The sequence below is a fragment of the Myiozetetes cayanensis genome, unplaced genomic scaffold (assembly GCF_022539395.1).
Source record: "Myiozetetes cayanensis isolate MyiCay16 unplaced genomic scaffold, myiCay2020 scf17, whole genome shotgun sequence".
NCBI classification, from domain to species: Eukaryota; Metazoa; Chordata; class Aves; order Passeriformes; family Tyrannidae; genus Myiozetetes; species Myiozetetes cayanensis.
The window spans coordinates 17,226,050-17,240,562 of NW_026087378.1; the positions used below are offsets into that span (position 1 = coordinate 17,226,050).

Below are 14,513 nucleotides of genomic sequence, written 5' to 3' on the forward strand. Positions count from 1 at the left end.
AACCCAGTTCACGCTGAGCCTTTTGGGACTGCATAATTTCTCCTCATTACAACTTCTGCCTGGTTTTTTTCAGACTCCTGTGCTGTAGTGGATGTGCATGGGGGGATGCTGCTGGGGGCCAGCAGTCCCTCTGCTCCTGGTCATACTTGGATTGCTTCTGGGCTTCTCTTTGTGGAGGTCCCAGGAGGATTTGATGGTGCAGGACTAGAGAGGTTTTGCTTAGGGTCCAGTGGCTTTCTGAGTATGAACCAGGGCATGTTTCTAGCAGACAGTTTTCCTTGGAGAAGGTGGGCAGTAATGGTGAGCACAGCAGCCAAAAGCCCTGGCACAGGGAGCACTGTGGCTGCAGCTCCAGCTGGCACAGCCTGTGCTGGCCCTGGAGGCATTGGAGAAGCAAGGCCTGATCCCTGGGCAGCCAGTGGTGCCAGAAGGAGCCCCAGTGTAGGTGTAGGTGTACTGGTAAATCCATTCTCCTCCTGACTGGGGTTTGTTCTACTGAGGTGGGTGTTTTAGTTCTTCTGCTGCATGCACAGCTCAGGTGGCAGAGCTGCAGTCCCCCCCCCCTCCACCAGAGCTGCAGTCCCACCACCTACCAGCATTTCCAGCAGTCCTGAGGCATGAATCACCCCAGGATATTGGGATTTGCTTTCTGGTTGTGCAGATGTTGATTCCTAACTGGATATTGGGAGACAATCTTAGTTTTTTATGTATCTGAGCCCTGAAGAGGAATGGTGATGCCTCCCAGCTGCATGGGAACACTACAAATACTGGGGAGCCCCCGGGACTTGATGCCACAGCACAAGTGAAATGATATTTGTGCCAAACTCTCATTTAGACACTTTATTACATTGCTGACTTCATCAGAGCTACCAGTCCTTAGGGGAAGCTGCATTTTGGGGTGACCCTCATGGCAAAGCTCACTGTCTGCGAGGTCCCTGCCCTGCTCCTGGCCCCTGGCTGGCAGAGCAGGGACCAAAGAGGTGACAGGGCTGCACCCTGTGAGTGCTGCTCTGCAGTCAGCACAGCTGGTGGCACAGCATGGCTGCCCTGAGGCTGTCCCCACTGCACAGCCTGACATCAGCCTGCAGACAGCCTCAACAGCTGGTATTTGAACCCTCGGATTCCTTTATCATATTTTTAGTTTTTCTTCTCTCTGTTTGGTTCCTGCTGCCCCTTCGGCCTGACTTCAGCCCACCATTACAATACTCTACGTATTTTCCTCATTCTTTTAATTTCCTTCCTTGTCTCATTCCTCTCCATCCCCCCATTAACATCTCCTCCCCAGCAGTCCTGTCTTTGCACCTCTAACTTTTATTCACTTCTCACAAACAACAAAACTAAACTGGGTTTTTTTGAAAAACAAACAAACACCCCCAAAAAATAAAACCACAAAGAAAAAACACACATTTTGAAATGGGCACGAAACGCATGCACAGAGCAACTGCTTCGTGTCAGCAATGTTGTCACAGAAATAGAAAATCCAGTTGCAGCTGAAGCACATCATTTAGACCCCGTGTATGCTGGGACTGGCACACAGTGTGTTTACAGCAGGTGCTACATAAACAAGCCCCTTCCTTGCTCGGCACACAGACCTACCCCAGGACTTCACTGTGGAAGGGCAGCTTCCACCCACACGGGTGCCTTCAGGTGCGTGGCAGGGATTGCCCTTGAGCACACATCTGAGTAACTCGCACACGCTGCCAGCAGCGCACAATCACACCCTGCTCTGCTCCGCCGGGCTGCACCTTGGATCGCCCTCACGGAGCCCAGCCCAAAGCTCTGGCTGGTTTTATGCACCCCACCTCCCGCAGCATCGCTGCGGCCGCCCCGCCTCCCTGTCCTCCCCTGCCCTACCTTGGGTTTTCACCCAGCGAAAAGGGGAAAGAAACACTAAAGAAAAAAAAAGATCCAGGAAAATGGGATTACAAACCCACAAACACCGTCACAGGAAGATCTGAGGTCAAGCATAAAACCTCTACCTCATTTCAGAAAAGGGATTAGATTTCAAGCTGCCGGCACAGCCTGGTGCTGTGGCAATGACAGGCACTGGATGGGAGGTGTGAGCTATTGTTGCTGGGTGCCTGTCTGAACACTCCCCTGCATTTTGGGCTTGTTGACAGAGCCCGGCACCCGTGATTCAGAGAGAGCTGTTAATTAAGAGACAAAGTCCAATCTCAACCTAGTTGGCTCTGTTTTTACATAATTTTATTTTTTGTTTGCCAAGCCTTTTAACTCGCTCCATGAACCAGCAGAGCTGCCAGCTGATCTCCTACTTTTCCCCTCGCTTTTCTGTGCAGTGCAGAACGTGTGATTCTCCACAAACTCCAGGCCTTCTACCTTTGAGTCTGTAGGTTTAAAAGGAATTTTTTTTTTTTTTTTTAAATCTGACATTTTGTCCTGAAAGGATGTGAGGCACACAGAACTGCTGAATGTGGAAGCCACCACAGGAGGCCAAGTCATGATATTAAAAGGAGTAATGAAAGAAAGCAAGCTATTGAAGTGTAAACTCAATTTTACTGAGAGTATGCTACAGATCAGAAATGAGTAGTTTGAATCCCTGGTGCAATTGACACCAAATATTAATGGTTTGGTACAAGCAGGAAATACAAAGAGTTTAAAAAATCTGTTTTCTCTGTGTTTCCGGAGAAGAGTCTGTTTGTTAAGGCACTGAAGACCCTATATTTTTTTAATAACATGTATCTCAGTCAGTATCATAATTACAGATTTCATTTTCTTTCGATAACTTCACTCACCAACAAGGCTGGGCTCTTGATCCCTATTTTCTTTCTGGATTAAAAGACAACAGTATTCCATTTATTTCCTAGTCTTGGATCCCTTTCTTGGATTAAACCTGCAGGAAGGAAAAATGCAATCTAAATCACTGTAGGACACTGTCTGTCTTCCTGCAGGGAAGGCTTGCAGGAGTATGGCAAGGGTGGGAAACACGGCCCTGCAAATCCCACTGAGCCAGTACCTGGAGGAAAGTCCCAGTCCTGCCCACGGTGTGGTCACCTGTGCTGTGGCACTGACCTGGGCAAGCCCCCTGGGCTCAATTAGTGCCTTAATGAATGTGATGCCTTGAATGAATGTGGTGCCTTGAATGAACCTTCCTGGTAGGTTACTCAATCTTCCTATTTTTTGCTTAATAACAAAGGATGGAGTGAGTAGTTTCAGGCATCTCAGGAGTGCTGGCAAATGAGTCATGAAATGTGTTAAATTTATTCAGTTGTCTTTACAATCCAGTGTGAGTACTGTAGAGAGATGTGTATCAAACGCCATCTCAAAACACACCACGGAAAGTCCCAGAGTAATTTGTTGTAGGGTAAAAACAATCACTCTCTCACAAAAGGCTCACTGAGACTTTTCAAAGAAAACTTTGAAACAAATTAGGGCATAAAGACAAGTTTCTCCCGCTGCAGATCTGCTTCTGCGAGCCAAGGCCAGGTTCCCAAAACCTCCTGCTCTTCTGAGAGGGGCTCTGCTGGCCCTGCTTGCATTCCTGGGGTTTCCTTTCACCTGTAGTCCTATTATTAGAGACATTTGCATGAAGGCAAAGCTTTTCCTAAAAGCAGCAGCTCCTGAGGAAGGTTTTGGTTTTCCAAAACAAAACATCAATTCACAAACACGAGAGGAACCCAGCTGTAACTTTTTTTCCATCTCCTTCAAATCACACCATCTGGGACCTTCGGTGTCCCGCACCTCCTCAGGAGGACAAAGCCATTTTGACCGCAAATTCGTTGATGTTGCCCCAAAAGTGGCAGGCTGGCAGCCTGGGCCGGGGGTGCGGGCGGGCCGGTGCAGGGCTGCCCTGGCTGTGAGGGGAGGCTGTGCCCCGGACCGAGCAGTGAGGGAGGACTCCGGCCCAGGGGGCTCCTCAGGGGCCCCACACGGGGACGAGGGGGTTCCCGGGGGCTCCTGCCCGGGGGTGAGGGTCCCGCCCGGGGGCGAGGAGCGCTCCCCCTGCCCCGGCGCCCTCACCTGCGGGCGGGCGGTGCCGGCGGGCGCGGGGGCGGCGCGGCGGGCGGTGCCGGGAAGAGCGGCCGGGCCGGGCGGGGAGGCGCCGGAAGAGCCCATTTCCTCCGCGGGACGGGACAAAGCGGCGGGGCCGGGGACAGGCCCGGAGCGGAGCCAGGGCGGCGGTGACCACCCCATCCCAGCGCACTGCACCCTCCTGCGCCCCGGTAAAGTTGGCGGGGCCGCGCGGCCCCTCCGCGCCCCGCTCTCGCACTTAGAAACTTTTGGGCGGCGGGGCGGGCCGGGCCCTGCGGCCGCGGCGCTGCGGGAGGGACGCGGGGGCGAGCGGGAGCGGAGCGGGAGGAGGAGGAGGGGAGATAAGGGGAGAGGAGGGGAGTGGAGCGGGCCATGCCGGCCGTGGGGTTGAGCCGGGCCCGGGCTGGGCCGCGCAGGGGAGGCCGCGCCGGGCCGGGGCGGCGGGGCCGGGGAGCCCGGCCCCGGGGGTGGGGGGACCCGCCGGGGTTGGGGGCGCCGGGCGCCGTTTCCCGGGGCAGAGGCGGCGGCCGGGCCGGCTCCCGGCGAAGTTTCGGCGGGGCGGGGCCGAGGCCCTCCCGCGCGGCCGCTGCCGGGCTGCGGGCCGAGCCCGCCGGGAGCCCCCGCTCGCCTCTCGGAGCCCGGTTCCCCCGGGCGGCACCGTGGAACGGGAGCTCTCCCGGCCGTGCGGCTGTTCCCGCACAGGAGCGCCTCGGTCGGCCCCGCCACGTTTCCTCACAGCCACCTCCACCCGCTCCTGTGCCGTAGGGCGGGCGCTCCTCCTGCCCTGACCGAGAGTTTCGTGCTACTTTTCACAGACAAAAAGTAGGGAGAGTGTATGAGCTCCCGGGTTATATGTGACCCCTGTGCCTCCTGCCGTGGGGTCCCTGGGCAGTGAGGGGCACCCGGCTTTTATTCATTGCTAGTGCCCCTTCAAAACACGTGAAATCTTCCAGGCTGAAAGTTTTCAGGAAAACGTGCGTCCCGAGTTACGTTTAGCGAGGAATTGGGTGTGACCAAGGCAGGTTTCCCTGCCTGCCCTTGGCCCAGCAGCGCAGCCCGGGAGCTGTCGGGTGTGAGCTGGGTCTGCTGGCGAGGGCCATCGATCGCTCCCTCTCCCAGCTCCCCGCGAGCCTCCACGGCCGCGTCCTCATCCCGGCTTTGGAGTTACGGCTGCAGGCGTGTCTGCATTATCTGTGGTGAACTGCTCTGGGAGCTGTTTGCGCCCTCCCCCCCGCCTTGTTTGGCTTTGGCTTTTGTTTTTTGAGATGGGAGTTGTGCCGAAGGTGTTCTGGGTGCTTGAGTTACTGGTTTCCTGCGTTTTTCCCGCACTGGGATTGGGGAGGTGGGAGAGGTTACAGCGGGCTCCCAGTGCTTTCAAACCGGCTAAAGGCTGGGGGGTTGTTTTGTTCGGTTCCCGGGTTGGTTTGGAGGCAGGCTTGTGTGTAAATGGAGGTGAAAGCCCAGCTCACTTTACAGGATGTGCAGTCTTTGGTCTATCTCGGGGCGCTAAGGCCGTGTTAAGTGTTTACTTATTTCTCCCTGCTGAATTGAAACTTTTTGTTTTAAAGGACATATTTTGATGTTGAGTCACCGGTTTTTATTTACAGAAATTTATTTTATTAAACCAGTTTTTAAAACATCAAGGAAGTGTTTCTTTGACTTTTCTCAGCAGAAACAGACAAAGGTTTATTAATAAGGCTTTGTTTTTGGAAAGGCTCTGCCCTAACCTTTTCCATGACAAAACAACGTGCCTTCAGTCTATAGGGCTTTTTTTTCAGCCAGCTCTAATAATAGGCCTCTGCATCGGAGATTAAAAGTTTACACAAGGTGGCAGGGGGGAGCACAGCGGGCAGAGATTAGAAATCCTGTGCTCAAACCGATGGTTTAAAATACAAATGTAAATACTTACAATAAATTTTCAAGCTTTGTGAAACATCAGCACTTCTGTGCTGACATGTCTAAAGGCAGACATTAATGTGCAGCTTCTTCACAGGGCTTCTGTTGGTCTGATAAAGTTAACTGAGCGATGTAATAGAAAAGTAATTTGTGGTTTTTTCAGGAGCATGAATATCTTCCTTCCGCAGCTGTAAGATCGAGAAACTGATCATGCAAAGGAATCCCCATTAGAAGAAATGTTTATGAATGGAAAATACATTTTAGTGGGAATTCAACCCTGCCTTGAAATTGTCTGCTGTTACTGTTTGATTTCTAGATGATCTTTCTTATGCAGTGAATTAGTGAAGATCACAGAAATCTTTAGTGGCCAAACCAGCCTGCTCATCATAGGTGGCCAGTGGGGCTGGTCTGCAGCAAGGGCTACGTGGCCATGATGTTTCTGTTCAAGGACTTGCTGTATTTCTGAGTTTTTTTCGTTGCTAGACATTAAAGGGAGTGTGAGGAAGAAAAGAGGACTAAGTACTATTTTGTTAGGACAGTGCAATATGAAACGATCATTCAACATAATGCATCACAGACTGCTTTGGCTTGGAAGGGACCTTAAATCCCATCTTATTCCACCCCTGCCGTGTTCAGGGACACCTTCCACTAGCCTAGCTTGCTCCAAGTCCTGTCCAACCTGGCCTTGGATGCTTCCAGGGATGAGGCTTCCTATTATCATACCTTAACTGGACAACACTCAAATTCTTGTGCTACAGAACTGTAATGCATATAACCTTGAGGAATTGGATCCTTTACTGCTCTGGGAATTCACCCTAATTTAGTTTTATAGCTAATCTGGAATAGCTCCATTCAGTGAGTTTATAGCTCATGCGTTGGTTAAACAGTGTTGCAGCTTTAGAGAAAGTGCAGATGTTTGATAATTACTACTTTTAACTCCATACTATTTTAATCCAGTGAATGAGACTTAAAATAGAGCCTACCACAAAACTGCATGCCAACACCCTCACTGGATGAGCTCCTCTGAAGAGACAAGCACTGAGAGTGACCTGCTGGGCCACAAAGCAGAACTGGGTGCAAATGGATTTGCTGAGGTGAAGGAGTTGCAGGAGGAATGCAGTGACTGCAACTCGAAGTGGGATCATTCTCCTGGAAAAATTGAGACTCCTTATCTGCCAGTCAGGGTGAGAATGGGTGTAACTCTGATTTCTGGTGTGCAGAGGGTTAGTCCAGACTCTTCTGTTGGCAAATCCGATACTTAGATATGATTCATAATTCCTCATGACTGATGGATTTAAAGAGCCAGCTACCTTTTCTCTCAATATGATTACACAGTTTTGTTTGTTAATCCCAGATGTACTATGGAAACATCTGCTAGTCCTTTGATATGTGTTTATAAATATCTCTGGTAGAATCAGAGAGGAATAACCTTTTTTTTCCCTGTGCTTTGTGAAGTGGTAGAAATTATTAAATGCACACATCTAAACTAATGCAGTTTGCAAAGGGAAATTCACTCCCAGTCTACTGATGTGCCCTTCTGTTACAAGATTTCTAATTTACAAGACAACTGCTTGATTAATCATTTAGACTCCTGAGAGCTCCTTCTGAAAGGCTTAAAGTTCAGGCACCTCTCCCCAGTGTCCTGGGCTGCATCTGAAAGTGTGACCAGCAGGTTGAGGGAGGGGATTCTGTTCCACTCTTGTGAGTGAGACCCCACCGGCTGTACTGCCTCCAGCTCTGGGCCCCCAGTATACAAAGGACATGGAGCTCCTGGAACGAGTCCAGAGGAGGCCATGGAGACACTCCAAGGGCTAGAACCCCTCTGCTCTGGAGACACTGATAGAGTTGAGGTTGTTCAACCTGGAGGAGTCTCCAGAGGGACCTTAGAGCCCCTTCCAGTGCCAAAGGAGCTCCAAGAGAGCTGGAGAGGGACTTTGGACAAGGACCTGGAGTACCAGGACAAGGGGGAATGGCTGCACACTGCCAGAGGGCAGGGTTAGATGGGACAGTGGGGAGAAATTCTTAGCTATGAGGGTGGGGAGGCCCTGGCACAGGTTGCCCAGAGAAGCTGTGACTGCCCTTGGATCCCTGGAAATGTCCAAGGCCAGGTTGGACAGGTCTTGGAGCAACCTGGGCTAGTGGAAGATGTCCCTGCCCATGGCAGGGTTTTGGAATGAGATGGGCTTTAAGGTCCCTTCCAACTGAAACCATCCTGTGATTCTATGGATGGAAAAAGCAAACATGAGGCCAGGTGTAGCTAAAGGGAAAACCATTACCAAGGCAGAGTTGAACAGTGGTGATGCAACCAAGCTGGATGCCAGGCAATTCCCCAGCAGATCTGTTCTAGTACGTGGAATGACACAAGGAGGGAGGAGTGTTGATGCATGTTACAGTCCAAGAGAGAATGAAACTCCTGTACTGTTTCCAAGGCAGTGAGGGGGTTGAGAGCAGAGCAGCCAGGAAGCTGGCGGCAGTGTGGCAGGTGGGATTGCACTGGGGATAATATGAGACAAAACTTAATCTCATGGTGTGCTTTTTTTCCCCAAGCAACATCCAGTTTCTCAGCTATCTGTGCCCTGTTATGGAATAGCTCTGCAGATGGCTGTATATGCTGGCAAATTTCTGTGTGGAGCTGCTGTTGGGGAGCAAATGAGACAGACGTTCATGTAAGTTAGGGTAGAAGAGGCTGTAAACCCACTAGTGTACCTGTTCTGGACTGAAGTGAATGAGCTTGCAGAAAGCTGCTGAGGATCAGGAAAAGAAAAAATTACTTTTTTATCTGGAGGTTAATTGATGGAAGTGAGGGAGAAGTGTAGACAGTTCTGGCATTGCTGTTGTTCAGCAGAAGGTCAAGAGGTCATTTAGGTAAATACTAAATTTACTGCTTTTCACTGAAGTCAGTAAGAGCTGATGCTCCCAGGATCACATGTGGTGGTTTGTGCTCCCTCTTCCACTGCCGTTCCCACTCTCTCAGGGGCTCAGAGTTTTCATTCACTGCTTTATCCTGGGCACTTTGTAGAGGTGATATCTATGCACATCTAAGGCTCTAAGAGGGAGATTACTCTTCCCATATCTTTTTCTGGATGATACAACCTCAGCCCATAAGATCCACTTAAATAAATGGGCTGCACAAGGGCTGCACTAGCAATGTAGCTTTACAGTGCCACAAAGGTCAGTTTAATTTTTCATGTAAACAGGGCTGAACTGTGTGCCTATAAAATGGTATTTAACCTGTGTAACACCGAGCAGGTCAGTATTCATCTCCGCAAAGTGCTCTTGAGATCTGCAGCTGAAGCCATGGGTGGGTAAACGTTGTTTTTAATTGACTAGAATATTGAATTCAGACCCAGTGCTGTTGAACAGCAGAGGACAGAACTGTGGTGTGCTCAGAAGCAAGAAGGTGAAAGTGGGTGTGAGCACAACTAATCAAGATGTACAAGCTGCCTGTTCTTTACCCTCTTTCTTGCAAGGATGTCCTTGTAATATATACTTGTAATACTAATTTCTTTTAGTGTGACTTAGAGACCTAGTGAGTGTCATTGCTTGATGTTGGAGAGTTGCTCATGGTCTTGGATAATTCATGATGGGTGTTGACATGTATGCCAATAACACATCTGGTATAAACTTCACTTAAAATTTACCATACAGTTCTTTCCAAACAGTACCTGATGTCCAAGTGTTTTGGAGTTTAAACAGCCTGAAACTTAAATTATTTATTCATTTGAAGAATGAGAAGTTGAACAGTGAACTCTAAGTGGTGTACAGGGGATTTGATGTGATCTGATTGCTGCAGGTTGAGAGGTCCAGTCAGCCTTTCGTCCTGTCATGATCTGTGTCATGATATTTTGGTAATACTGGTCCCATCAACTCTTATTAATCTAGCCCTTGTCTGAGGCCCTAAATTACAAGCCCTCACCTGGCCTTGGCCAAGCTGTCATCAATAACAGAAGGAGGAGCAGGAGCTCCATGTATTGTTTCCATTCCCTTGTCATGCTGTTGAGCAGTGTCCTCTGGTTTCTTTGATGCCTTTGGGGAGTGATGGATGCTCTTGGATGGTGTCTGGTGTCATGCTCTTGTTCTCTGGTCATAATTGTTGACCTCTGCTACTTCACTGACCCCCACAGTCATTTATCTTCCCTTCCCCATATCCTCCCCCACCTTTTTCTGGAGTGGTGGCAGTGTTTAAAGCCATACCTAAAAGGGAAACCATCAGGCAAGCAGTCAAAAAGCAGTAAAACCCCGAGAGAAGGGCAGACAAGTAGCATTGCTTCCCCGAGGTTCTGTGCCGAGCTCCGCAGTGCAGGAGCCTCCTGAGGCAGGAGCTGGAGCCCGGGCTGAGCTCTGTCCCACACGTGTGCCCAGTGGCCGTGCTGGCCTGTGCCCAGGGCTGGCAGGAGCCCCCGTGGCTGCTGGCACTGCCCATCCTGCCTGCGGTGTAGACCAGCTCTACCACTGTATTCAGTTCAAGGACTTTGGCTTAAATTTAGAAGCCTTGTGAGTCCAATGACTTCATACAAACTACAAGTAAAATGAAAGATGCAAAATGTTTTTTGAGAGTGAAAAGCAAGAACCTGGTTTGGCTCTGAGGGGCTCTGGAGTGGTTTGAATTTCAGTACAAAGTATTGGCTTTGTAGTTACTGCCACTTCCAGTGTTTGGAAGATGTATTTAATTACAAACCACTGCTGCTGGAAACACATTTCCTAAGTAACATTAAACAGTGCATCCTGAAAGCAGAGATGTGGGTAAGGCTTTTTGGACAGCCTCTGTTTGTTACTCTGTGGCACTTCTACTGCCAGTGGAGTCCTCAATCACAATTCTCTTATTTTGTATGGGTACAGAGAAGAGTGTTGTATGATTGCGTGAGTGTTTTTTTTCCTCCTCTCCTAGCTGGAGTTAGGAAGAAAAAATAATGACATAAAATGCAGTAAGAGTAGGGGGGGAAAAAAAAACTGGAAGGTTTATTTGTAGCAAAACAGAGTAATGCAGATGAGTTGTGCAGGGTTCAAAGCTTATAACCTAAAGGAAAAAAGTTAATTTCTGGTCTTTATGCATCAGTACTTGAGCATCAGGTGTTCTGAGCTGGTTTACTTAGTTTGCAAAATTGGTTAAGGCAATTTGAATATGACTATTTGATTAACAGAATATTATTGTGGTACTAGTGAGAAGTCAATGGTTGTCAGTGAAAGATGCAGTGTTCAGCAAAACCAGAGGCAAAGTGATGGTGGGAAACCAAAGGAACAGGATTTCTTAGCTCATCTGGTTTTTGTTCTGTAACTTTGTCATGTTTCCTGTTCCTGGGGGTGAGAGAAGGGGTGGAGAGAAAAATGTGTCTTTAATCCGATGTAAGTTGGTTTCCACTTAGTAAATAGCTGTGTTACTACTTTAAAATCAGGAGCCCCTGGTGGTCTAGTGGTAAAGGCGCGGCGCTGTCACCGCCGAGACGCGGGTTCGAGACCCGGGTTCGATTCCCGGTCAGGGCCACTCCCGGGCAGGTGGGGCTCGTTAGCCCTTAAAGGCAACCCACCTACGTCCTAAGGACCTCGCTGCCACCGTCCAAGCTCCCTTGGCCCCGGCAGATGAACCTTAGGATTAAAGGGTGGGCTCAGTTCCGCGCACACTGTGTCTCACCTAAAAAATCCAATGCGCAGGCTGGAAGGTGTAAAGACCTTCCCTGGATCTTCACTCGTGAAGAGTGGCCATTTATTATATACTTTAAAATCTCTTTTTCCTGCAAGACCATCCAAACAGTGACTCCTTCCTCTCAAACCTTCTGGTTCCTTCCTGTTGCTTTTATGGAATGTGGGTGGGACAGTGGTATTCTATTCTTTTTTTAGCAGAAGGTGCCTTAATTGGTCATCTGTATGCGAAGGCAGTGACGCCAAAGGATTCCTGTCCAGGCAGATCATTGTTAACTCTGACTCTCCTGCACCACGGTGCACCCTTGGCAGGTTTGTACTTGACAGGAGGTGGTTATGGCTGTGCAGGTAACTCTGGGAAGCATCCAAAACCTCACTGCACCGCTGTGTTTTCATTATGACCTGCGTTGCTCTCGTGGAGAAGCTGCAGAGTCCTCAGCAGTCAGTGCTCAGTGTGCTCTGCAGCCCGGCTGGCAGGTTGTGGGGAGAGGAGATGCTGTGTTAGAGCCTCCTGCCTTACCTACTCTCCCGGATAGCTGCAGTAACTTACAGATGCTTAACTCATCCAAACCACACCTGTGCATTCCATTCATGTTCTCTCTTTCTTCCTGGGGTTTGTTTTTGTGAATCTCTCTCCTCCTGAACTCTGCAAATGGAGAGTTGTCTGGGGGTGTGTGTGGATGCTGCAGTTCTTCCCGTGACAGTAACTCATTGTTTGTAGCTGAGAGATGGTGCTGAGGGTTACCCTGCACATAAAGTGAAATTCTTGGTCTCCTCACCTGTGGGGTTTGTTACTTTTTTTAAAAATTGCTTTGTAATTCTTATCTAAGACTGACAGAGTGTTCCTGAATCAAAGTGAAGGACCAAGAAGGGACTCCTAAAGGACTTTTTCTAGGAAACTTAGAAAGTGTTTTAGTTTGAAGAGTCTTCACACTGCTTTGCTCTAGTAGCTTTTGCAAATGGAGAAAACCTTTTCTGTTCTAAAAACATCATGAGGTTTTGTTATGTAGCCTTTAGTTTCTGCTGTGCTGAGCATGCAAGTGAGAAAGAGTGTGGGATTTAGGCTCTGTTAATACAACTGTCCATTTGCTCTCTGTTTAAGCAGATAGTCTCATCAAACCTCTAATTATAAGGAGTCTGATTTTTTTCAAAACATGTATGTCAGTATTTATGTACTTCTGACTGTTTTAAATTGCTAAGGAAGGTCTAGATTTCCAAGATGTGGTCAGCTAAAAGCACTGGAGGGTATTGTGTAACAACATATCAATCAATTTAGGAATGAAAGTGCAGTTTGAGTGGGGTCAGATTCTGGTTATTTCTGATTCTTTAGCATAAACAGCACTTTTTATGGCAGGTTGAGTGCTGAAGAAGATCAGAACAAAAATTCCCACGTTTTCTTTTCCCTTTATTGCCAGCCATCAGTGGGTTTTTGCAAGGTAAGCAAGAATCAGTTTTGCTGCACTGGCAAATTCTTGTGCCAATTGATAAAATAGACTAATTTATAACAACCTTTTTCTTATTTAAGGAATATTTGAGGCAAAAATTAACTTGTTAAAAGGCTGCCCCTTCTTGGATTCATTGCAATTGTAAGGTTGGTAATTGGAACCTGTGCTGGCATAGTTTGGGGTTTGAAGAGCTGTGCTCTGTAGCCACAACCTAGTTATTATATCTGCACTGACTGTGTATCCCTAGGGTCTGAAACATGTGCTGTGGTTCAGAGAGTGCCAGTAAGCTGTTCTTCCATTCTTTCTCAGTGATTTTAGGGAAGCTTCACACAGTTTTCCACCTCAGGAGTGGGAAGAGACACTGAGGACTCTCAGTAGTTGAATTAAAGTGATCCAGCAGATACTGAATTCAAGTGGCCCAACCCTGCTGGGCTCTAACATCCTCTCTACAGGCTGAGTCCCCTCATTGTGTTTGTTTGAAAGTGTGAACCTATAGTTTGAGCCTACAGCTTCAATGGGCGAGGGCTGGCTTTGGGAGCTGGAAGTTGCCATTGCTGCAGGGATAAGTTCATGACAGATGTTGCTGTTTGCTTAAAATACAGGCCCTTGTGCATGGCCAGAGCCATGACCTGACCCACAGAACACCTAAAATACAGCAGTTACAAATCTGGTGGTTACTTGTTCTGATTTTGGAAGCTTGCTTTCAGGGTGGTAGTAGTGCAGGTCTTCAGCAAAAAATGGCACCAGCATTGTGAAGGCACAGTGAGTGGTTTATGGTCAATAGCAATAGCTTGCTGCTTATGACACATCTTTTTTTTGTCCCAAATACAAGGGTTTGTAGCTAGAATATTAAAATTAATCTTGGTTATATAGGAGATCCTCTTTCTTAGAAAAAGCATGTGTGTCTTCTCAAGCAGTCTTGATACTCTGTCAGTCTTTCTGGAACTGGAATCTTGTGTGTGCTTTGGAATCTGAAAACTGCAGAAATGAATTGGACGCTTCTTGGGACATACTGGGATATCCATCTGGACAGTTAAATGGGTGTAAGCCTGAGCTTGGTTCCTGCATTCTTTGAGGACGTCATCCATGAACTGGAGCCTTAGTGTGACATAAATAAGGCACTAATTGCTTGTGCTCCATGTGATCTGGATTGCTGTGCACCTCCTTTCTAGCTCCTTTGTGACAAAACAGTCCTGGCAAAAAGAAAATGGTCAGAGCTTAACTCTTACATAGCTGAAGGCAAGAGGCTGCTGTTAGCACTGGCTAAGAAAACATCCTGTTTGTGGTTATGAAATCACTGTTGTGGTCCTGGGAACACTGCAGTGTGCAGAGTGAGCCTTCATCCCCTTAATGACAGCTAGACTGAAATGGAGGCGTGAAAACCTGTTGGTGCAGAGCATGTTCCTGGCTTTGGTGGAAAATGAGTCGCTCAAGATCCCCAGCACTGTATCAATCTGGAAGCTGCTGGGAGAGGCACATCCTGCTCTGGGGGCTGTGTTGCATCTCAGTCTGGTGATGTGCCTGGGCCGTGTGACGGGGTGGGGT

At 48.6% G+C, this 14,513-nt stretch overlaps 1 protein-coding gene across 1 annotated transcript in view; it reads left to right on the forward strand.

Annotated features, from left to right (window-relative positions):
* The first annotated feature begins 4,050 nt into the window (after positions 1-4,050).
* CTNNA1 (catenin alpha 1) overlaps positions 4,051-14,513 on the forward strand; it is a 119,997-nt gene continuing 109,534 nt past the window's right edge. The window contains exon 1 of the mRNA XM_050312319.1: positions 4,051-4,181. The gene's annotated coding sequence lies outside the window, so the exon portion shown is untranslated. The remainder of the gene's footprint in view (positions 4,182-14,513) is intronic.